Here is a 25,059-nt window from a genome sequence, read left to right on the forward strand (position 1 = left end):
CCTGCACCCACTTGCAGCAGATACCAACTGGTATGCAACCGGGGAACTGAACCCCCCCCCCCCCCACACACACACACACACACACATTTATCCTCAGTATAGATTATCAAGTCCTCAGAAAACTGGCAGCTTCTATTTGCAGTGAGTAACTCAAAGCCTCAAGGACCCGAATGGGTCTCAAGTGGTCTCTTTTCTTAATTTTTAAATTTGTGCTAGCATTATTAATGCTTAGCAATCCCATTGTGACATGAATTGTACAAGACTGATGTTTCTCCCCTGAAGATCAAAGACAACATGCACCAGAAGCTCAGAAAAGCACAAGGTAACAGCAAGATTAAGATGAATAACTGTCAAAGTACTTCACAATTGCCTGCTACTGTCAAGTTTTCTTTCATGGTTCACAGGACAGCACAGGGAGACTTTTAAAGATGGATCTGATCTGAGGAGGTATGCAACAGCTGCGTTTCTGATGTTTGCAGTGAACTACATCAATGAATCTACTGCCCTGGGAACAAGAAGCTTGTGAAGTTTGATCAAATGGGCATCTCTAGAAGAGCATGGGTTTAAACATCTCAATGTTTATGATGAAACAGAGAAATATAGGTGGAAGATAACAGATATGAAGTAATGAGTAAAAATCTTTACAAAGGGACTAGGATAATATCAGAACAAATTAGTATTTTCTATATTTTGCTAAATACCAATAGAATATATTGTGTTCCTAATCACAATACAGTGATAGAAATATATAATACAGAGAATAAAACACTATTATAATCCTCAGCTTCTTATTTTCTATAGTACTCCAGTTCTAGAGAACTCCACCAAGCAATCTATGGCAGCAGTGACAATCACATGGAGAACTCAGATGTTACTTAATGGCAACTCTTCCATTGCCTCACCATTGTCTACACTGGCCAGAACTGGGGAGGGGGGCACATAATCCCAGCTCTGATTTCAGACAGAGTCTGGAAACATAGATCTGCCAAATCCTCCTCTGGAGGGAGGGGTATAAATGCCATCTGTTTTTCATCATAGGGACAGATGAACAGACTACTAGAAATCTGGGATTGTATGTTTATAGATGTAATAGATGTACATTTTACAGGATGAACAACAAGTGCTGGAGGCAAGTACCTGTGAGAAACACCATGTTTTGTGCCTAGATCTGCAGCAACTCTCAGCAACTTTCTACCCTTCCACAAAAGATGCTTGGTGAAACATTTTCCAAAATGGGAAAATTTCCAAAATAGAGCCATTTCTAGTGCTGTACTTCCTCATGGAAAACATATGAATTTTTATCCATCATTGACTGAGCTGTTCTGCAATCAATCATGTTAGATGGTCTAAATATAGGTTACGAAGTTCTAGTTATTCTTCTAAGAAGGCAAGCATTGACATGCCCTAGTGCTCAGGATTTGACTAACAAATGAACACACTTCTATTTTAAATAATCTCTTGCTCCACAATAAGTGACAAGTACAACTAGTCAAGATGAATATGATAACTATAGACTCACATGTATGCTTTAGTGAAGTGGTTCTCAACCCGGGGTCCCTAAATGTTTTTGGCCTACAACTCCCAGAAATCCCAGCCAGTTTACCAGCAGTTAGGATTTCTGGGAGTTGAAGGCCAAAACATCTGAGGACCCACAGGTTGAGAACACTGTTCTAAAGAGTCTACTGTAAACACTCCATGTTGCTGCTAACAGGTTCATGTAAATGCCTTCAACAGTCACTATATTGCCTTCAGAAAAGTTTTCCGTGGCCAAATATTGAGTGACCCCATTTGGGGTTTAAGAAACACTGGCTTAGACTTGATCCCCGGTTACTTTTTAGTTCTTTAATTACTTGGTGTATTTTCCTCCTTAAAGACTATTTCTCACACACACATGCTGCTGAATCTATACTCCGCTAACTTGCATAACATTACTACAAATATTGTATAAAATTATTTTCAGTTCATGTGTATATAAGATACTAGCTGTGCCCGGCCACGCGTTGCTGTGGTGTTGGTGAGAAATTGTTGAGGTAGTGGTGGTATTGAATGTCTGTTGTATGATTGTCTTTATGTTTAGTATGCACACTGAAGTGGATTATATGGCAGCGTGGAGTCAAGATAATCCAGTGCAAAGCAGATAATATAAGATTATAAATGGGTTATATAGCTGTGTGGAAGGGCCTTGAGTTTACACTGCCATATAATCCAGTTAAAATCTGATAATCTGTGGAAGAGGCCTAAGTGAGGCCTAACTGTGCCTGTCCCCTGGGCTGAGTAGGTTGCTAGGAGACCCAAGTGGGCGGAGTTTAGCCTTCAAACTGTCAGCAATTGGATAAAAACAATTATTCCTCTCCCTGTAATTACGACTTTATTTTTCTTTTCTTTTTGTTGTATCAACCTAGAGCCGTGAATGATGGGTTGTGTTGTCAAATTTCGAGGTTGGGGGGGCCTGTAATTTTGTTGTTTTGTCCGCTGCCCTGATGCCATCACTCTTTTATATATATAGATAAAGGCAGTTTATGTTTAGACTTGGATTCCATCTCTGAGATACCTTATTATGTATGTATATGCAAATACAAATATTCCAAAAACCAAAAAGAAAAAATCAAATTTGTTCCCAAACATTTTGGATATGGGATATGCAAGTTGCTCTACAGCTATAGCCCAGCAAACAAAACAAGTATTTGTTCTTTCAGATGTAAGCATTTTTTATTAAATAGTAGTGGAAATTTATGTTATTTTCTTTACATTATTAAACTATTCCAATAAAATAATTTCCACATAAAGCTTTGAATATATTTGAACATAAATCAAATATGCAAAATCAGATACCATTATTTAAAAGATTAGCAACTTTTCAGTTCTACTTCTTCTGGAAAACTCATATCATTTCTCTAGAAGAGAAAAAATGAGTCTGAGCAATGTGCTTCAGAACAAGCCCAATCAGAAATCCAGATTTCCTGGAGCAGTCAAAGTCCCAGAAGCAGTTGGAGGCCCCATTACTATCATAATGCGAAAGGATAAGGAAAGCACTAAAAGCATGAATGTCTCCATTCAACTAATGCAGATATCTTGAAGTTCTTGAACTAAGATAAGACTAATCTGTAGACTGCAGAAACAAAAAGATAAGGACTAGTGAGGGCTAAATATGATTTTCGATTAGATTCTTCTGCTTATTAACTTTTACATATAACTCTCTTAAAAGAACTGTGAGGGACAGTACATGAATCTACTTCAATTTACAGCAAATGATTACTGCAATATCTTTTAAGAATAGAGGAAATAAAAATGTGAAATCAGTTTATGCAGGGATAGTGTAATGAGATGTTGCCACTTTAACGTGTATAGAAATAATACAATCAGATGGTCCTTGCCTTAAAAATCAATGAAATATAATTATTTGAGTAGAGAAGGGTAGGAGAAAATAGAGCAGGCTGAATTAGTTATGACATCTCTTCAATTAATGAAATGCAATTACAGTAGAGTCTCACTTATCCAACATAAACGGGCAGGCAGAATGTTGGATAAGTGAATATGTTGGATAATAAGGAGGGATCAAGGAAAAGCCTATTAAACATCAAATTAGGTTATGATTTTACAAATTAAGCACCCAAACATCATGTTATACAACAAATTTGACAGAAAAAGTAGTTCAATGCGTAGTAATGCTATGTAGTAATTACTGTATTTATGAATTTAGCACCAAAATATCATGTATTGAAAACATCGACTACAAAAATGCGTTGGATAATCCAGAACGTTGGATAAGCGAGTGTTGGATAAGTGAGACTCTACTGTATATGGAAAGTGTGTTACATCCAAATCTAGAAAATGAATCAATATATTGTTGAGCTATATAGTTCTGAGACTGTTACCAAAGCTTACACATGTGTGTCCATGTGTGGTAGAACAGATTGGATTACAGTCTATATGGGTGAGCATAAAATTCACCAGTTTTCACGTGCCAAAATATGTTCTGAGAAAAAGGCAAGAAAAGAGGCAAAAATACTACAGTAACAGATGTGATTACGCACAAGATTAGGGTGAGTAACTGCCAGGTATTAGGGACCACTGCTATCCCTTAATAAATCCTAATCCATTTCAATCCAAGATCCCATACATCTGAGAGCAGACCTTCAATACCAGGAAGCTAACTATAAATGTGATCCTTGAGCATCAAAGTGGTATGTTATCAGACATAAGTCTTGAAATTTTAATCAAAACATCAACCCAAAAACCTGGGATGGCTTATCTAGGGGTCAGTATAAGTACTGTACCATATCTCTTTATTTTAAAAGGAAATAATTTACTTGTCTGAGTGGAATGGTGAAAGGCGAGAGCTTAGTCTGTCCCAAGAGAACTTAAAAGAAGAACCAACCTCCTCTACTCTCTCTGCTTCTGGCCTTTATAAATGCACTTTACACTTGAGGTTCTTGCTAACTTTGTTCATATCTGTTTTTCCAAGTTTCAGTGTTCCTTCGATGTCCAGATTCAGGATCAAATTAAAAGTACAACCAAATTGTGAACTTACGACTTTAGGTGAAATAGAACTTCCTCAAGCAATAGACGAATCCCTTTTCCCTGTTCTGCCTTTCAGCTAACCAGTAACACCTCTGTCTTATCTACATGGTGTTTCAAAATGATGGACCCAAATTCAAGGCAGTATATTTCATGTCAACATGCTAGTGACACAAAAAGTTACAAATAGTTCAATGAGTTATCAAGTTTTACAAACAAATTTTGAACCAGAAACAGATCTAGAAAATATCTCTGCAAATGGAGAATATCTCATTTGGCCTTATGTTGAAGTGCCATCTTCACTTCACTTTACACTTCACTTTATTTCTTAATTAGTCGCTCTCCACCAGAGTGCTCCGAGCAACTTACAATTTAAAATATCATTCCACAATATAAAAACATTCAACATAAAAACATTCAACAGTGACTATTTGGCAAATTAGATCTGATTTACTTAAATGCACAACCAAACAGCCAAGTCTTGAGCGCTTTTCCAAAAGGTCACAACTCTGACATTGCTCTAACATATGGAGGCAATGAGTTCCACAGAATTGGGGAATAGGCCGAAAAGGCTCTACGCCTTGTAGCTTCCAAGTGTACCTCCCTAGGGCCCAGTACGTATAGGAGATTTTCCTGGGAGGATCGAGGTGACCACTGATGAATAAAAGGAATGAGGCGGTCCCTAAGATATAATGGTCCTTGGCCATTTCGAGCTTTAAATGTTAGGATCCGTATCTTGTAAGAGATCCGATGTTCTATTGGTAGCCAATGAAGTTGTTTTAGAATCGGTGTAATATGGGATCTTATAGATGATCCCGCTAGCAGCCTGGCCGCTGCATTTTGGACCATCCGGATCTTCTGGGTTTTTGTCTTTGGAAGGCTGGCATATAAGGCGTTACAATAATCCAACCTAGTGGTGACTGTTGCATGGATTACCGTTGCCAATGCTTCTGTTGAAAGGTAGGATGCCAATTTCCTTGCCTGGCGAAGATCTTGTGAATGACTGAGTCTAAGGGCTGTCTGTGCACTGGGTAATCATTTGAAACTCTATGCTCCATAGCTTTTATGCTCCATGCTTTCCAGTGGTAAGATGTCTGGTTCATGGATGGTTCGTGGTTGCAGAGACATAGTGATTTCAAATTGGGTCCATCCCTTTGAACCACCCTGCAGATTAAGCTTCAATTTGTTTCCCTTATGTAGTCCATTAATGTCAACAACCATTGATTTAGAATCCAAAAAGCTTCCTGAGATGGAAAACAGAAACAAGTTTCTGAAATTTGTCTAACTGGTTGTGAAAACTCCAGTCAATGCCAGAGTTGTCAGAAAAATCCAGAGAGAATTTGTACAGCAATCCTAATGGCAATGCAACTATGACAAAAATAGATGTGTAAAAGGATGAGCACATTTCTTCTGAAATAGGTTTCAGAACTAGTGGCATCTGAGACCATCAAACCTGACTTCAAATTCACCAGGCTATATTAGATTTTAATTTGACAACCACTCACCACAAACAGTTATTGTGCGGGAGGGTATTTAATGCTTAGCACAAGTCTGTATTCATCCGTAGTTGCATGGCACAAAATGGAGTTATTTTTTAAAAGACAATTTAAACCAATGACTGAAAAGCATGATTTCCAGCAACCAAAGATTAGACAAAAAAACCCCAAAACAGTTGATGAACATTATTGTTTTAATGCAGATCTCCCATTTATGCTTCACTTATTTCCAAAACAACAATGCAAATCTGAATCATATTAGCTGACTCCTAATTTATTCCTACAACCAACTTATGTTTTTCTTCGTTACTCTCTCTCTCTCTCTCTCTCTCTCTCTCTCTCTCTCTCTGTTTTACATCATGCCCTTGTCTATCCATAGAGGACACACCTTTAAAACATTCTCCAAAAAGAGTGCTTTAATGACCAGTAGCAATGACTGACATTAATATAGGAATTTCAGGTATCTGACATTTTTGCAATCTTTCTTCTAGTATACAGTGGAACCTCTACTTATGAGCATCCTAACTTAAGAGTGTTTTGAGTAAAAAGACGTCACTCGCCCCAAGTTTTACTAGAGAAGAGGGAACGCTAGCGTGAGAGTAAAGGGCTTTAGAGCTTTAAGGGAGCAGCCTCCACACCTCTTCTTCCTCACTTTGTGCTTCCGTGCCACAACTTTGTGCTTCTATCACTTTAAAGTTGATCGTTCTTTTTATTATTATTCAATGTGAATGTCCATTTATACATTATTTCTTATTTAAAAAGTACATTTAATTTAATTTAATTTAAATGTAACCAAAAAAATTGAGGGTTTTTTGGGGGTGCGGAACAGATTAATAGTATTTCAATGGGAAAATTCACTTTGAGATAAGATTGTTTTGAGTTAAGAGCTCAGTCACGGAACAAATCAAACTCTTAAGTCAAGGTATCACTGTATCTCTTTTCTTATTCAGTTTGCTCTGACCCAGCCGGATCCTTGTGAAAAAAAAGGTACAAAACTAATCATTTGTCTGGTCCATAACTGCTGGGTAGATGAAAATCTACAGAAAAGTTTAAAAACAACAACAACAACAACAACAACAAAGAGTCAATTACAACAGTATGAAATTAATTAGAAAATAGTTACAAGGGGAACAGTACAACATGCAAATTAAGAGAATTTTCTACACAAATAGTCACCCAATGCTTGTTTAAACAAACACAGATAGAGTATCTGTTATTTGAAATGTTTTTGACCAGAGATATTTTGGATTACCGATTTTTTTCTAGACTTTGAATATTTGCATTTGTATATACACACATGATGAGATACCGCAGAGTTGAACACAAGCCTAAACATTTATGTTTCATATAGATCTTAAACATGAAGATAGTGCTCTACAATATTTTTTATAGAATCATAAAGTTTGATTAGATTTAGACCAACTGCCTGACCAGGATGATCAAAGCACTCCTGACATTCAGCCTCTGTTAAAAAACCTCCAGAGAAGAAGACTCCACCACATTCCACTATCAAATAACTCTTACTATTAAGGAAGTTCTTCCTAATGTTTAGACAGAATCTTTTTTCCCGTAATAACTTTGTGCATGAAAGAAAGTGTATACTGAATCATAAGAAAGCAAGGTGTCACTATCTCAGCCACCTATGGGGACACATTTGGATTTTAGAGAATTCTGAATAGGGGAGGATCAACTTCCAAATCTTTACCTCTGGGTGAAAGAAAAGCAGAGAAGGGACTAGCCTAGCATCATGTGGAGCAGCACTGTGAGCAGATACAGCAACAGGGTTTCTGCAAGTTCTCATCAGATAGGCATGCACATAGGGAGGGAGAAAGAGAAAGCTCCCCTGGAAGATCTCAAAAAGTAGGGAGGCTCATACAGGGAGACATGGACCTTCAGACAGCCTGCACCCAAACGTTACAAGAATATATAGATCATGGCCATCATTGGGAACAGTGCCCAAAAATGGACCAGCAGTCAGTGAGATTATTTCAACAAGGAAATGGAATATTCCCTACAACCACACTGGTCAGCATTCAAGCAAAAGCATTCTGGCAAAAATGCAGTTTGCAAACAGTTTCCAATTGTAGCCGCACATAGGATCTGTTACTGAAGTCCAAGCTATGAACCCAATATCTTGGAGGAGAATGTCTTCCAACCAGAGCCGGCCCTAGGTATTTTTCAAGTGTAGGCGAACAGAATTTTGGCGCCCCCCCCCCCAACCAATCACTGAAAAATAAAAGCGTTGGATAAGCGAAAATGTTGGATAATAAGGAAGGATAAAGGAAAAGCCTATAAAACATCAAATTACATTATGATTTTACAAATCAGTGACAGCTAACTCCTCCCAAAAAAAGATTCTCCCAGGCAAGAAGAAGCCAGGCCTTGAAGCCACAGGGCCATTAAATGCTAATCAAGGTGATTAATTACAACATTCACACCTGCTTCAAAGAAAAGTTCTTTCTCCCACCCTGGGCCTTCTACAGATATATAAACCCCACATACCTAGCTTCCAAGTTCCTACAGACCTCACAATCTCTGAAGGCCCCAAAGGTGGGCTCGCGTGGTGCGAAGGTGGGTCCGCGCCGGCCGGAGGGCCCAGCACGGGCACCGGGAGGCCCTGCGCGGCCGCTGGAAGGCCCGAAAAAGGAGGAGGTGGAGAGTGGTGCCCTCCTCCCAGGACGATGGCGCCCCCGGGACGATGGCGCCACAGGCAAGTGCCTATTTCGCCTTATGGTTGGACCGCCTCTGCTTCCAACACAGGGTGCAGTGCTATGCTCCAATTTCCTTTTCCAATTAACTATCTTGTCTTAGATAGTTGAAGCTTCAAATTGTTTAGCTGCATCTAGTCCATTGGTGATAGCAGACACTGGAACAGTGTCTTTGGAACTTCACGGAATGAAGAAAGGGAACCGGAGGTATTCAGCAAACTGGGGACATCAAACCCCAAATAACACGAAGCAATGACTATTGCAGTTTTCAGCAGATTAAAAATAAAAGATGCCATGCTTTTGGGAGATGTATATTTGAGCAATATGGTGAAACACCTCTATAAATATATCAGCAACCAGAAGCTCATATATGTCATACTTGGAAACCATGATGGAGAATATGTTTACAACATGGTGCCAACTTTGTACTTATTCCACTCAATCCTTAGCGCATTATATTCGGTATCCTATATAATGCAGTATCGGAATCACAATAAATGTGATTCAGCCATATCTTAATATATGCATGAGAGCTAGAATTCAGCTGCAATGTCTCTATTTCAAGATTAACAGAATTTATTTTTATAATAGAATATAATAGAAGACGTAGATATATTTATTTTCTTTATGTTTGCTCATTTATTGTGAAAACTCTATTTTGTATATTATGAAATTGTCTTCAAGTTTGAGCAGAAGCCAATTTCTCAATTAAATATATTTCCAAATTTATCTTAGTGTATGACCTCTGCATCCAACAAACCTCAGTCTACTGAGCTCTGAAGCTAAATTCTCTGTATTTTGATAAAGGAGAAGAGCAGACACTTCAAAATTAAGACTAGAATATAATTTAGTGCAATAATCAAGAATATATGTATTTTTTGCTTGAGTCACATTAATCTCCCCAAGAGTTGAAAGAAGAGTTTTATTTTGTTTGTTTTGTTGTTGTTGTTGGTTTTTTTTTTTTTTTGCAGAATTTCACACATTTGACATTATATTCTAAATACTGCTTATTAGGCTCCATATGCACGCTTATGTGTATACTCGGGAAATGTGAAAAGCAGCTAATTATAGGAAGCAGAGTTCAAACAGATTAACTGCAAGTTTATACATGCAAACTGCCAGCATGTTTATTTTAATTGAAAGAGAGGACAGGGCAACCCTCTGAACCTTGTTTAACTTCTACTTTAGTAGATCAATTTATGAAAAAACAGATAAACAGATCTAGTTTGGACAAGAAATACAATCTTATACTTCATACTGTTAACTCAATGCTGACCACAGATAATTTTCAACAGCCAGGCAGCTCACATCTTCCAATAGCTCCCCTCATCCCTGACCTCAGAAGAGGCATTTTGGAGACCTGATATGAGCCATGAAGTTTTCCATTAGTCCCCTTTCCCAAGAGTTTGCCTGGACCTAGCCCAAAACCTGTTTTTGAAAAGTATGAAGGGCAGATATATTAATCACACTCAAGGCCTATGATAACTTGGTGATCTTTCTGAAGTCAAGAGAACCATATCTCACATTTTAAGGAAGTGTAATTAACATTTGGGCTAGCTACGAATTCTTATAGAGTATTATACAATAATGTTACTTTGATATGAGAAAATAGGAAGCTATTTCCCATGATCCCAAATATTAGGATCCAAGACACAGTTGGACTACAATCTCACTCCAACTCCCTTTTCTACTCATTGTGCCTCCCTTATAAAAGATAAAGGTCTATTAATTAGCAGTAACAAATATACTGTAGTAAAATGGTAGCACAACACATTTTATCTCTTCTGCATGAATCATCAGGCTACCTAGATTGCTAGAATATAAAATATATTTAGTTTATTTAACTTCACATTTTAAAAAGCCTTTCCTCAATTTCAATTAAAGCAAATATGCAACAAACAAGACATTTAATGTTTTAAAAGTAAAAGTATAAAATTACATGTTTAATATGTATTGTTATATTTTTGAAGCCAGAGTTGGTATGCTTGTACTGACTCCAAGGTCACCCCAAATTGTATCTGATTTCAACTCTACAGACCTGTTTATTACTTCAAAATCCAAAGAGCATTAGAATGAGTCTTCCAAATTTCAATCTTCCGTTGTGTGTGCCAATACCTCAATTGAGTCTGTCCAGCGGCCATTTACATCTCCTCATTATAGAGCTACAGAGATACTGTAGTAGCTCCAAGCTCAAGGTTGGAAGTAAGCATTCTTTGGCCACTGTGTTGCAAAACAAGTCAAAAAGCTCCAAGGACAGACACAGCTCCCTGCAAAACAAGCTGCCACAAAATGCCAAAACATGGTTTGGCCACTGATGTTCAAAACTCACGATTGACACATTGCCCTTCTGTCCCCTTCCCATAGAAGAGACTGCATAGTCTTGCCTAACTACCGTGTTCCCCCGAAAATAAGACAGTGTCTTATATTATTTTTTACTCCCAAATATGTGCTAGGTACTATTTTCAGGGGATGTCTTATTTTTCCATGAAGAAGAATTCACATTTATTGTTGAACAAAAAAATGAACATTTATTCTATACTGTACAGTACGTGTCATCACAAACCAATACAGTAGAGTCTCACTTATCCAACATTCGCTTATCCAACGTTCTGGATTATCCAACACATTTTTGTAATCAATGTTTTCAATACATCGTGATATTTTGGTACTAAATTCGTAAATACAGTAATTACTACGTAGCATTACTGCCTATTGAATTACTTTTCCTGTCAAATTTGTTGTATAACATGATGTTTTGGTGTTTAATTTGTAAAATCATAACCTAATTTGATGTTTAATAGGCTTCTCTTTAATCTCTCCTTATTATCCAGCATATTCACTTATCCAACATTCTGCCCGTCTGTTGGATAAGTGAGACTCTACTGTATAACCAAACCAGACAAACTGTGACCTTTGTCAATAATTTCTTGTTACTACCATTACTTCCATATACAACTGGTATGTACATTTACCAATCCTGAATGCTAAGGTGTTTTGTTTGGTGGGCGCCGGGCATGCTTCCAAACAAAAACTTTGCTAGGTCTTACTTTTGGGGGAGGCCTTATATTTAGCAATTCAGCAAAATCTCTACTAGGTCTTATTTTTTGGGGATGTCTTATTTTAGGGGAAACAGGGTATGTTGTCTACTCTTGCTTTCTATCTTTCTCCTTCACTTTGGATCAAAATTAAATTCAACATTATACAAGTATATCTGCTTATGAAATTAGTGTTTCCCTGCCTCTCCTTGCAAACGTTTACCTTCAGCAACCCTCCAAATCTTAAAATCTATCCATTCTTTGGGGCCTACCGGGCAGGTCGTTGACCCCCAGTGTTATGATTGAGCCTCGTGGCTCTGTTTCTGACAGGCGTGGGCGTAAGACTCCTCGAGAGTCGGATACTCTCGAGGAGCGAGAGAGAAAAAGACTGCGAGACATATTTGCAGCACCCTCTGACGAAGAGTCTTTCGAAGGGTTCACGGAGAGAATGGAGGAAGGGCTGGTTAGCTCAGAGGAGGATGAGATGGATTGGACTCGGGTAAGGGAGGAATTGGGGGCCACTGGCCATGATGGGGCAGAAGATGAATGGGGACCTTCAGGATTAGACCCATGGCGTAGCTGGAGGGATGGGACGGGATCCACAGCTGGAGATGCTGTTGGGCGTAGTCAGAGGTGTTCCAGCTCTGACGAGGAAAGTGATGAGGAAACGCCCGGGTTAAGGAGGGCAGCTGACAGTGATGAAGATTTGTAACTGGCATAAAATGGGGCTTGGGAGCAATTGCAAATTGCGTCGGGCAAGGTAATCTGGGCAAACGCTTGGGATTCGTGTGTGTGTGTGGGACGCTTCCCTGAAGACTTGTGTACTTTCCTGTGCTGAGACGTAAGTTGATTGGAATCCAGGGTCAGACGGCGGGAGGGACTGTGTGGGCATTTGTTTGTGCAAACCTGTGCTTACTCTTATTAGCTTGACCTTCCGTCGTCTTCTTGACGGACGCCATCTCCTGCTTTGTGAACTCGGACTGAACTGACCACGGCTTGTCTTCCCCCCCTTCTTGGACTTGGAAAAACTACAAACGTCTGCTTCTGGCTTTGATCTACGGAACGGAACTGGTCTACTCTACTGCTAAAATCCCTGGCTGCGTCTGCTCGTGTTGGAGATCCTGTCTGCTGTGTGTGTGTGTGGGAGCGACGCAAGTTACTCTAAACACAGTGTTGGCAGCAGAGAGGAATCTGCTGCCAATTAGTTGCATTCCTTGTATCTTTTGTTTCTTGGCTTTCGTTTTGTTTATACCCAGGCTGAAGAAAGCAGTTTGTTTTTACCCGGATTAAACTCCGGTTTAATCCGGTTTATCTTTTGAACATTTACTTTTGTCCCTTTTTGCTCCTAAAGGCAAAAATTGCCTGGCCCTTGTGTTTTACGGGCATTTTTGAGTTCTGTAATCTAATAAACTCTGTTACTTTGAATCTTGTGGCGTTCTGTCCTTGACACCCAGAAAGATAAAAACCACTTCAATCTAAGTTTTAACTTTCCAAAACATTGCCAAATAGCAAAAATAAAAAAAATACTTTAAATATTTTCTTTTAAAATAACACTAAGTGAGAATATGACAAATCAGTTTACAAATTGCACAGTACATATCAAAGAGCTCCAATTGATTTCAAATTCTTATCTGGATCAAATCTGATTTTGCATCTACAAAACAGTTTAAATGGCCCTAGGAAGTTATATTGATAAGTTGAGAACAGTTCCTATGCTTATGATTAGATAAACTTGTAATTACTTAAGAAAGAAACCTTGCATATGAGATATGGCTATACAAAGCAATATCTAACACATTCTGAGGCCTTTGGGAATGATCTAGCTCTCAAATCTACTGGGGTTAGTTTCAATAGCAGTATGCTTATATAATTCCTTCTAAATATCACCAGCTCAATTCTTCCAAGTTTAAAACATATAGTAAATGTTTAGGCTACTGATAATTGTTAGTATTGATCCTTCTTAAAAACTCATTTAGTTTTCAGTTTCATAAATATTATTGGAATGCTCTGTTAATCAACTGTTGAATTATATTTAAATCTTGCATTTTACATCTAATCTAAGTCTTAACTGTTGGAATCACAGACGCCTTAAAGGGCCAGACTTAAAAGTGTCTTCAAAACTGAGTTTATTGAAACAAAAGGAAAAGGACGCAGGGATACTTAAATGCAGTTCCACTGGTCAAAAACTCAAAAACCCAAACCAGACCTGGTTCAAAAGGGTAAACAGAAATGTAATCCAGATCAACTGGATGCAAAAAGCAATAAGTCAAACAAAGTGCTCTAAGGCAAAACAAAAAGGCACAGTACACAAATGGTTAACAAAGGGAGTTGCAAGAAGAGAAGCGTTGTCAGTCGAAGCACGAAGAATCCAAAGCAGCGTTGCTCCAATGTCTGCAGAAGCAGCGTCTCCAGCCAAACCGGTTCAGGTCCAAACTGCAGATCCGAACATACCGTAAAACAGGCAGCAGCAAGACTACAAGAAACTTTCCCAATACCCAGCACACGAACGCACATCAACACCTTGCCTTCTGCAAAGACCCCTCACCCCTGAACCCACTTTTATCTACAAACTATCATCAGAGGATGAACTGACCACCGCCCCATCACCATCTCCCACAGCTGCTCCCAGCTCTTCACGTGAATTCCTTTGACTCTCCCTCCAATTCCTCCATCTCCTGTCAAGACTTAGACCCCCCCCCCAAGAATTAGTTGGATACCCTGATTGCCAGTCTTCACTCCCAGAGAACCCCATAAAGGTACCACTATTTGTTGGTGCCTCACAAATAGCTTGCACTTCTCTTATCTTAGTCCAATCCATGGTGTCTCCTCCTTCTCCTTCACTCATTGACCCATCATCCCCAGAGAATCCCTCAAACAACTCCTCATCTGTAGGTGCTGTAAGTATGTCCCAGATCCTCTTTCTCTGCTGCTCTTCATCAGATTCCTATTCCCGAGTAACCCTTTTCCCGCTTCTGACACCCATACTACTGTCTGCAACATCATCATCCCCAGAGAATCCCTCAAACAACTCCTCATCTGTAGGTGCTGTAAGTATGTCCCGGATCCTCTTTCTCTGTTGCTCTTCATCAGATTCCTGCTCCCGAGTAACCCTTTTTTCCCTTCTGGCACCCATACTACTGTTTGTAACATTACTCACAGGCTCTCCTACAACATTATTAATAAAGCATTCTAGACAAGTAGCTTACGAAAAGAGGCAGTAATTGGCAACAACTTAATAACTGCAGAGCCAGCTGCAAATGAACTAGGCAGTCTTAAAACCTACCAATTTGAGGGCATTTCTTTTCATCCCAAATACTAAGCACTTCCCTTTTCATGTTGGGAAGATATGCACTTTCTCCTCATGACGTAGCATGAGGCAGTGCAATTCAACAAAGTTGGCATGTATTGATAGCATTAATTAGAAGTTAATTAATGACAACAAGAGATCCAGGCCTTCCTGCTAAAGAGGAGGAGACACATAATTTGGAGTAAACAGCATGATTCACTGACTAATGTGACTGCAGCAGTGCAAACAGCAATAGCAGTACACTAGCAATTCATTTCCTGTGTAGGAAAGGAAGGTCATAACCTACCAATTTGGGACAAATAGGCCAGCATTCTGATTCCAAACAAGTAACAATGAACTACTTGTGCAAGTAATGTACCTCCCTGAGAAATTCATTTAGGACTGAGTGCGTCTGGTAGTTGTTATTTGACTTTCAAACTGCTTGCTCACTAATATGTGGTCCACACTTAATCTCAAGTTCAATACATATCAATGCTATTTCTTTTCTTATTCCTCAGAGGAGGTACAAAGCAAACAATTACTGGCTTCGAAAAGGAAAGTATGGTATTTTTGTACAACTTACTCCTCAGGAATCTGCAAGATGACTTTTCACCCCTTTACATTTGCATTACTAACCACTAACCTTCCCTAACATGTGAACTCAACCACTGAATTACCATCCCAACCTCAACTATTGCCAGCCTGTAACTATCCTAAGGTCAGCCAGCAAGAATCATGACCTAATATAACCTCAAGAGGCTTACTGTGCTAAAGTATGTACAAAGTTCACTGCTGTAACATAAAAATACCACTTTAAATGGCATTTAATAGAAATATATATAGGAATATATAGGAAAGTATGCCATGCATGGAGAGAGCGAGCATAGTACTGTACAGTGATTTGATTGTTGGACTAGAACTGCATCTACACTGTAGAATTAAAGCAGTTTGACACTACTTTAACTGTCATGGCTTAATGCTATGGATTCATGGGTGTTGTAGTTTGGTGCAGTGCTAGCACCTTTTGACAAAAAAGGTTAAAGACCTCATAAAACTACAGCTACTAAGATTCTATAGAATGAGCCACGGCAGTTAAAGTGGAGTCAAACTGCACTCATTCTACAGTGTAGATGCACCCTAGGACTAAACTGCTGCCCTGCCATAAAAACTCACCAGGCAATTTTGAGTATGTTCTACCCTCTTAGCCAAAGAGGAAGGCAATTGCAAACCTTCTCTGGATAGCGTTCCAAGAAATCCTATAATAAGGTTGCCCAAGGAGTACCACAAATTGGAGCCAACTTGAAAGCATAATAACAATGGCAAATATTGGTCAAGTTCCAGTATGATCACTAGTGAAGAATGCATCTCTTTTGCTGGTCTTCACCCCTGCATGCAACTTTTGGTGATGGCTTCCAGGTACAACTCCACAGCCAGTCAGGGGATACTAAAACAAGCCCAGGCACAATTCAATTGCAATTTTATAGCCAAAAGAAAAAAGAGTTGTCATTCTTCTGTACTTCCTTCACTAGTAAGCTGAAGTGAGGAAGAATGACAGTTTCTTCTTTTTCTAATTGCAAAACTACACTCATAATGTGCTCAGGTCCTTTTGATTCCACAGCTAACGACTAGCCATGGAGGGGTGATCTTGTGCTTTTAACTAAAGTTGTACATGGAGGAGAGTATTACACAGGAGGTTCTGGTTACATCTTAAAAGTACATAAATTGGAGTAATGGGAGCTTATGCCAATGTATGCCACCAACAAGATTTTACCCACCAGTAACAACTTCTTAGAAGTTGTTTAAGGATTCCTCCAGGAGATGGCAGAAAACTTTTGGCTTATTATAGTATTAAATTTATATAGTAATATCAATGTAGAATTACAGTAGAACTATAACATTGATCCATGGCAGTTAATGTGGTGTCAGATTGCTGTAATTATGAAGTGGATACATACCAAAAGTCCCTAGGTGCATTTTCAACATGAAATTAACATAGTTTGATACTACTTTGATTGCCATGCCTCAGTACTATGGAATCTTGAGATTTGGAATTTGGTGACACCCCATCGCTATTTGGCAGAGAAGACTAAATACATAGTAAAACTACAACTCTTCAGGTTCAACAACAGCTTAACTGCATTAATTGCACAGTGCATTACAATTGCAGAAAAGACATATTCTTTTTAGCATATTCCCACTGTTAACTGTTTTCGAATCTAGCCAACAATTCACAGTCAAACAATGGATTTGGCATGGATAGAATAATAATGTAAAGTGTTAGGAATATACTCGTCTCAAGTTTCTTAGATCCCCCAATTTACAATAGTCACGGAATAGTTTACTGAAGAAGAAGGATAGATTTAAATATGTTATACAAGAACTGCAGCCTCAGGAAAAGGAAAGGAAGCTGGCTGCTTGTTCTCCAAAATGCACCAAGAATATGTTTGCCTGACAGCAAAAATATGGAGACAAGAGCAATCACTGCCGCAATACCTTTTGTCAGTCAGAAATAAAGAAAGCAACAGATGGGCAATATGTGCACATGGTTCACACAAAGGCAACTTCTCAATGAAAGAATGAAGGTTGCTTTGTTGCCATGACACAAAGCCAGGGACTCCCCTGCCACCAAAGCACCATTAACTGCCAATGTATTTCATTTGCAAAAACTGTTGTCACTAAGAAGAAACAATTGAAATGTTGCCGCCTGTGTTATCGAAGAACTAAAATGTTGTTAATGTCAGCTGGGCATAAATATTCAATTCTGGAAGATGGTGAAGTCATAGGCAAGGAATGGCACCAGAAGCAATGAAGACTATAGTTGTTTTTTTAAGGAAAAACCTCCACGTCATCACTATTACGTTGAAAAATGTTGGCTCATTATTATATGTTAAAAAAGTCATGCTCAGACTAATATTTCTCTCACAAGCTTAACAAGTTTAAACAAATGCACTTGCAGACCAGAAAATTGTGAGATGTCATTCCCACCCAGTCTCTACATCGGGAGAATAGCAGTATATATAGGTTAAAGGTTTTCCCCTGACGTTAAGTCCAGTCGTGACTGACTCTGGGGGTTGGTGCTCATCTCCATTTCTAAGCCGAAGAGCTGTCCGTAGACACCTCAAGGTCATGTGGCCGGCATGACTGCATGGAGCGCCATTACCTTCCCGCCGGAGCGGTACCTATTGATCTACTCACATTGCCATTTTTTCGAACTGCTAGGTTGGCAGGAGCTGGGGCTAACAGCGGGCGCTCATTCCGCTCCCGGGATTTGAACCTGGTACCTTTTGGTCCGCAAGTTCAGCAGCTCAGCGCTTTAACACACTGTGCCACCAGGGGCCCCTAGATACACACACACACACACACTAAACAAAATTTTACTTCCAAGTCTCTGATTCTCCAGGAATCAACCAGGGCCTTCATCCTTTGAAGGATCATGATTGCAATCTCAAGAGTTGTCACTCCTCATATTTTGTAGTTAATATGAAGTCCAGCTATATCAATAGCATTGGCCAACACACATTTTGGTGATTCAAATGTTAGACTTGTATCTGGTTATGCTTGACCTTCTGATTACAAAAATGGCGCCAGTTTCCACTTATCAGCTCTAGTTTTTGAGATAAAGAACAGATGCCATCTACCAGTTACCATCTGCTTACCCATAGAAAATCACAACCATATCTAAGGAACTAGGGTTGATGCAGTTTATCCAATGCACTTTATGGAATCATGAACAGGCCTAAAACATCAATTCACCAAGAATTTTTTTTGTTGGGCTGTGTATAATCATTTTTAAGTCTCATTACTACAGGAGCAATTTCATAGCAGCTTACTACCCAGTTTTAATGACAATTTTTAAACTTGCATTTTATGTTTAATCTGTTTTGTGTATTTTAATATGTATTTTGTGGAAATATGTTTTAATATGTGTATCTTAAAGAATGTTTTTAGGTGTATGTGTGTTTTAGCAATGTTGTAACTCGCCTTGAGCCGTAAGCAGAGGCAGGCAAGACATAAAAATTATTATTATTATTACTACTACTACTACTATTACTGTTTCTAATCAACACCCTTGCCTTGTTTTTGGTGCATTCTTCTAAGAGGGGAAGTTAGCACAAGAAAAGGACCTGGAAATTAAGGGTGTATCTGTATTATAGAATGAATGCAGTTTGACACCACTTTAACTGCAGTTGCTTAGTAGTAGTAGTAATTTTATTTCTTACCTACCTCTCCTCGTGGCTCAAGGTGGGTGATAGCATAATTAAAACACATGAACATTGTAAAAATACCACAACTACATATATTAAATGTTATTTCTATAAAAGATACATACAGCTCAATGCTTTGGAATCATGAGAGTTGCAGTTTTACAAGGCTTTAATCCTTTGCCCAAGATTGCTAGTGCCTCCTCAAAGTATAACTTACATGGTACCATAACATTGAGCCCATAGCAGTTAAAGTGATGACAAATCTTCTACAGTGTTGATGCACCCATTTGTCATTTGTCCAGTGAGTTTCATTCTAAAGAGATTTCAAGGGCTTTGCACTGTTGTTCATTAAAAAAAGATATTAGAAACAAAATGTCCACCTCCAAAATATTTCATTTGAGCAGACAATTTAAAAAAGAACTAGAAAATAAATGGGAAGAGATGCAAATACATATAAATATAATTGGCTCTTCATATATATGGATTCTGTATCCACGAATTCAACCATCCATGGCTTGAAAATATTCCCCTGCCAAAAAAACAAACCTTGATATTCCCCTTTTCTATAAGAGAAGTTATTTTACTATGTCACTGTATAATGGGACTTGAGTATACGTGGATTTTGGTATCGATGAAAAAGTCCTGGAAGCAAACCTCTGTAAAGATACCAAGGCCCACCATTGTATTTCACTGTAATCAATGCACATTTAAGTAAGAAAAATCAAAGCACAGAGATGTAAAGACATCAAGCATTTTCTAATACACATCCAGGAAAAAACGGTTAAGCACAAAACATCCCAGACTGACCTTTCCCTTTGTCAAGAGAAAAGGTCATTCTTTTTTGGCCACAATCTTGACAAAAAGGCCCTGCTTGAAATGCATGGGACTCAAACTTGGCATAAAATCCCATCTCTAATTTTTCTTTTCTTTTTTAAGGTGGCAGATTTAGGGGAAAAGGGCGGAGGAGAAGGAGAGGAAGAAGAAAGAGTAGGAGGAAGGAGGAGTAGGAGAATGGAAGGTGAGGTACAGGGGAGGAGAAACATAGAATTGCTATGTGCCAAATCCCACCAAGTGAAAGAAAAGGGAGATGCAGACAAGTTGGGGGAAAACAGTAAAATTATTATTAGTAGTAATATTGAGAATCAATGTGGTGTAGTGGTTTGAGCGTTGGGCTGATTCTTGTGACAAAAGAGAAATGCTATGGAAATCTTGGGGTTTGTAGTTCAGCGAGGCACTAGTCTCTTTGGCAGAGAAGGCGAAAGACCTTGCCAAGCTACAACTCCCACGAGCCTTGAGCCATGACAGTTAAAGGGGCACTAAACTGCATTAATTTAGCAGTGTTCAGCAGCACCTCAGGATTCGGCCATGGAAACCCATTGGGTGGCCCTGTGCAAGTCACACTCTCTCAGCTTTGGAGAAACACAAATCTGAACAGGAGGGTTGCCATAAATCGAGAGGGGAAAAAACCAAGAACATCATAACATTATGTGTTGTCAAAGGCTTTCATGGCTGGAATCACTGGGTTGTTGAGTTTTCTGGGCTGTATAGCCATGTTCCAGAAGCATTCTCTCCTGACGTTTCACCCTCATCTATGGCAGGCATTCTCAGAGGTTGTGAGGTCTGTTGGAAACTAGGAAAATGGGGCTTATAATCTGTGGAATGTCCAGGATGGGAGAAAGAACTCTTCTGTTTGAGGAAAGTGTGAATGTTGCAACTGTCCACCTTGATTAACACAGAATGGCCTTGCAGCCTCAAAGCTTGGCTTCTTCCTGCCTGGGGGAATCCATTGTTGGGAGGTGTTAGCTGGCCCTGATTGTTTCATTCCTGGAATTCTTTATTTACTGTCCTGATTTTAGAGTTTCTTTAATACTGGTTGCCAGATTTTGTTCATTTTCATGGTTCCCTCCTTTCTGTTGAAGAATTCCAGATAAGAAACAATCAGGGCAAGTTAATCACCTTCCAAAAAAGGATTCCCACAGGCAAGCAGTCAAGCCTTGAAGATGAAAGGCCATTCAATGTTAATCAAGGTGCAGTTTCTCAAGATGCTCCTGACACGAAAAAAAGGTGGCCAATTGAAACATTCACACTTCCACCCCTTATTTATGATTGCTCTTACACCTTCCAACCAGCCCTACCCAGAGTTCTATGCACAAACTCCTATCCTCTGAATGTCCAGTTATTTCCAGTATATGATTTAACTGTGAATTTATTGTTTTAAATGTTTCTTAGTGTTTTAATTGTATTTTGTAATTTTATTTTTAAATGGTCACTTGATTTTATATTGCTGTTATGGCATCGAATAGTTGCCAATTTGGTAAAGCTGTCTTGAGTCCCCTTTGGGGTAGAGAAAGGCGGGGTAGGAATATCGTAAATAAATAATAAATAATTAGAATAATAGAATCATAGAATCGTAGAGTTGGAAGAGACTTCACGGGCCATCCAGTCCAACCCCCTGCAAGAAGCAGGAAATTCTCATTCAAAGCACCCCCGGCAGATGGCCATCCAGCCTCTGCTTAAAAGCCTCCAAAGAAGGAGCCTCCACCACAGTCCGGGGGAGAGAGTTCCACTGCCGAACAGCTCTCACAGTGAGGAAGTTCTTCCTAATGTTCAGGTGGAATCTCCTTTCCTGTAGTTTGAAGCCATTGTTCCGCGTCCTAGTCTCCAGGGCAGCAGAAATCAAGCTTATTATTTATTTATTTATTTCTTACAACATTTATATCCCGCCCTTCTCACCCAACAGGGGACTCAGGGTGGCTTACAATAAAACACACATATAAAACCTGTACAATACACTATAAATCAGTTAAAAATTATCTGATTGCTCCCTCCTCCCTATAACTTCCCCTCACATATTTGTATATGGCTATCATGTCTCCTCTTCAGACTTTAAATTATTACTCTTCAGACTTTAAATTGCTGTTGATGTTCTTTTATGTGGTTATAATGTTGTTTATTTTACTGATCTATATTTTAATCTATGTTGATTGGGCTTGTCCCCATGTGAGCTGCCCCGAGTCCCTTTGGGGATATAAAGGCGGGATACAAAAATAAAATTATTATTATTGTTATTACAGTATTATTATTACCTCCAACAGACAATGAGTTCTTTCTCCCACCCCGGACATTGGAATATAAACCGCACTTGCCCAGTTTCCAACAGACCTGACAACCTCTGAGGATGCTTGCCATAGATGTGGGCGAAACGTCAGGAGAGAATGCTTCTGGAACAGGGCCAGACAGCCCAGAAAACTCACAGCAACCCATTATAACATTATATTAATTTTATCCGCAGTAGTATATTTACCACTGGCAGTTGGTCAGAGGAAATGAGCAGACATGACACACAGACATTGCTACGAGCAGTAAGAGGCATGGTCACGTACCAGAACTGGGCACTGGCGGGGGGGCTCGGCCAGCCTCATCCTGACGGCGCAGGAAATGTTACTTTTAAAGGGGAGGGGCCTTGTGGGCGCCCCTAGGCGGTGGCGGGAGGAGAGGGGGGCTGCTGAGGCGGTCGGCAGCGGAGCCGCATTGCTTCCCCTCGACGCCCCCGGGGAGGACAAGGCGAGGAAGGATTCCACCGGGTCCCCTCCGAGTTCTCCGGGGACAAACCCCTCCTGGCTCCCGTAGGCAGGGAAGGAGAGAGAGGGGGGAAAGAAAACCCCTCAGCAGTGGAAAGAAACTGGGGGCAGCTGCTTGTTGCTGTTACCGCTGCTGCCGCCGCTTCCTCATTTCCGGGAGCGACGTCACGCTCCTCCGCCGCCCTCAGTGATGGCGTGTTCAGGGGGAGGGAGAAGAGGAGGAGGTTTCTTCTGGTCTTTAGGCCGAGCTTCAGAGCACAGCCATATATGTTATTATAGCAGCCAAGGCTTTACCGCTTGGCCTTCTGGGATTGGTAGTTTACAGTAGAGGAATTTTGAATCTCAGCTATTGAACGCTTGGGCCTCCGCGAACTACAAGCCCCAGAATGCAAGAGGATGCCGCCATCGCAGTTAAAGGGGAACACACCGCTATTACAGTTTAGTCCAGGCATGGGCAAATGTGGGCCTTCCCTCCAGTAGGCTGTTAGCAATTGTTAGAAATTTATCCATCGTTGACTGAGCTGTTATTATGCAATCAATCATGTTAGATGGTCAAAATAAATTGTGTTGACTGTCTATTGCCTATGTTTTGGTTTGCATTTGTTGTACAGTAGAGTCTCGCTTATCCAACGTAAACGGGCCGGCAGAACGTTGGATAAGCGAATATGTTCGATAATAAAGAGGGATTAAGGATTAAGGTTATGATTTTACAAATTAAGCACCAAAACATCATGGTATACAACAAATTTGACAGAAAAAGTAGTTTAATACAAAGTAATGCTATGTAGTACAGTAGAGTCTCACTTATCCAACATAAACGGGCCGGCAGAACGTTGGATAAGCGAATATGTTGGATAATAAGGAGAGATTAAGGAGAAGGCTGTTAAACATCAAATTAGGTTATGATTTTACAAATTAAGCACCAAAACATCATGTTATACAAGAAATTTGACAGAAAAAGTAGTTCAATACAAAGTAATGCTATGTAGTAATTACTGTATTTACGAATTTAGCAGCAAAATATCACGATATATTGAAAACATTGACTACAAAAATGCGTTGGATAATCCAGAACATTGGATAAGTGAGTGTTGGATAAGTGAGACTACTGTATTTTGTGTTCCACCTTGAGTGTTTTGAGAGCCTCTCCAAATCCCTCTTGGAGATGGTGGCAGGATATAAACAAGGTTTTATTATTATTACAGTAGAATCTCACTTATCCAACATAAACGGGCCGGCAGAATGTTGGATAAGGGAATATGTTGGATAATGAGGGATTAAGGAAAAGCCTATTAAACATCAAATTAGGTTACGATTTTACAAATTAAGCACCAAAACATCACGTTATACAACAAATTTGACAGAAAAAGTAGTTCAATACGCAGTAATGGTATGTAGTAAATACTGTATTAAAAAATTTAGCACCAAAATATCACAATGTATTAAAAACATTGTCTACAAAAACATTGACTACTAAAAGGCAGACTGCGTTGGATAATCCAGAACGTTGGATAAGTGAGACTCTACTGTATTATTATAAATATAGGCCACAAAGTTCTAGTTATTCTTCTAAGAAGGCAACCATTGACAAGCCCTAGTGCTCAGGATTAGACTAACAAATAAATGCACCAGCACTTCTATTTTAAATAATCTCTTGCTCCTCAATAAGTGACATGTACAAGTAGTCAAGATGAATGTGATAGCTACAGACTCACACGTATCCTTTAGTGAAATAAAAAGTTCAAATAATAGCACTGATAACTGGGTTGCTGTGAGTTTTCCATGCTGTATAACCATGTTCCCGAAGCATTCTCTCCTGACGTTTTGCCCACATCTATGGCAGGCATCCTCAGAGGTTGTGAGGTCTGTTGGAAAACTAGGCATGTGGGGTTTATATATCTGTGGAATAATGTCCAGGATGGGAGAAAGAACTCTTGTCTGTTGGAGGCAAGTGTGAATGTTGCAATTAATCACCTTGATTAGCATTGAAAAGCCTTGCAGCTTCAAAGCCTGGCTGATTCCTGCCTGGGGGGGAGAGAGAGGTAAAGAACAACACTGAAAACAGGGGAATTCCAGACAGGAAACAATCAGGGCCAGCTAACACCACCCAACAAAGAATTCCCCCCAGACAGGAATCAGCCAGGCTTTGAAGCTGCAAGGCTTTTCAATGCTAATCAAGGTGATTAATTGCAACATTTACAATTGCCTCCAACATACAAGAGTTCTTTTG

At 39.5% G+C, this 25,059-nt stretch overlaps 1 protein-coding gene across 2 annotated transcripts in view; it reads right to left on the minus strand.

Moving 5' to 3' along the window:
* spopl (speckle type BTB/POZ protein like) overlaps window positions 1-23,057 on the minus strand; it is a 44,943-nt gene extending 21,886 nt beyond the window's left edge. The window contains exon 1 of one of the 2 annotated variants that reach the window (XM_008112770.3): window positions 22,632-23,057. The gene's annotated coding sequence lies outside the window, so the exon portion shown is untranslated. The remainder of the gene's footprint in view (window positions 1-22,631) is intronic. The other variant, XM_003215096.4, reaches the window with a different exon arrangement.
* Window positions 23,058-25,059: the final 2,002 nt, after the last annotated feature.

The sequence above is a fragment of the Anolis carolinensis genome, chromosome 1, assembly GCF_035594765.1.
Source record: "Anolis carolinensis isolate JA03-04 chromosome 1, rAnoCar3.1.pri, whole genome shotgun sequence".
In the NCBI taxonomy this organism is placed as follows: Eukaryota; Metazoa; Chordata; class Lepidosauria; order Squamata; family Dactyloidae; genus Anolis; species Anolis carolinensis.